Genomic DNA, 869 nt, shown 5'->3' on the forward strand with positions numbered 1-869 from the left:
CAAAAACGCTAAACATACAAAACAAAGAGACAATTCTGAAAGCTGCAAAAGAGAAACAACAAGTCACATATAAAGGAAAACCCATTAGGATTACAACTGACTTTTCAGTGCAAACTATGAAAGCCAGAAGAGCCTGGACCAAAGTATTCCCAGTTTTAAATGACCACAGATGCCAACCCAGATTACTATACCCAGCCAAAATGTCTATTATAGTCGAAGGGGAAAGAAAAATCTTCCATTATACAAATAGGGTGAAGCAATTCATGTCCACAAAACCAGTCCTTCAGAGAGTTCTTGAAGCAATACAAAGAGCTGAAGAAAGGAATGACTAGACCCAAGGGGTTGCAGAAAGAAATTCAATGAAGGTATAACTGTGGAAAAGTACAGCTATATCAAGAATGTGAACAGAAATAAAAATGATAGGATTCAATACACATCTTTCATTAATAACTTTAAATATTAACGGACTGAACACCCCAGTCAAAAGACACAGAAGAAAGCTGGGCATGGGGGTGCATACCTGTAGTTCCAGCACTTGGGAGGCAGAGGCAGGCAGATCTCTGTGAGTTCAAAGCTAGCCTGGTCTATATAGTAAGTTCCATGATAGCTGGGGCTACAGGGAGACCCTGCTTCACACACACACACACACACACACACACACACACACACACAAAAGACACAGAGGAGGTAAGTGGATTAAGAAACAAAATCCATCTTTTTGTTGTCTGGAAGAAATTCATCTCACTCTCAAGGACAGGCACTATCTTAAGGTGAAAGGATGGAAAAAAATATACCAAGTGAATGGTACTAAGAAAAAAGCAGGCATTGCAATTCTAATATCTGACAAAATAGACTTTAAACTAAAACTA

At 38.9% G+C, this 869-nt stretch overlaps 1 protein-coding gene across 1 annotated transcript in view; it reads right to left on the reverse strand.

The window, feature by feature from the left end:
- Rnf169 (ring finger protein 169) overlaps nucleotides 1-869 on the reverse strand; it is a 77634-nt gene that overhangs the window by 24150 nt on the left and 52615 nt on the right.

Source organism: Nannospalax galili, unplaced genomic scaffold (assembly GCF_000622305.1).
Source record: "Nannospalax galili isolate Female #2095 unplaced genomic scaffold, S.galili_v1.0 scaffold278, whole genome shotgun sequence".
Lineage (NCBI taxonomy): Eukaryota > Metazoa > Chordata > Mammalia > Rodentia > Spalacidae > Nannospalax > Nannospalax galili.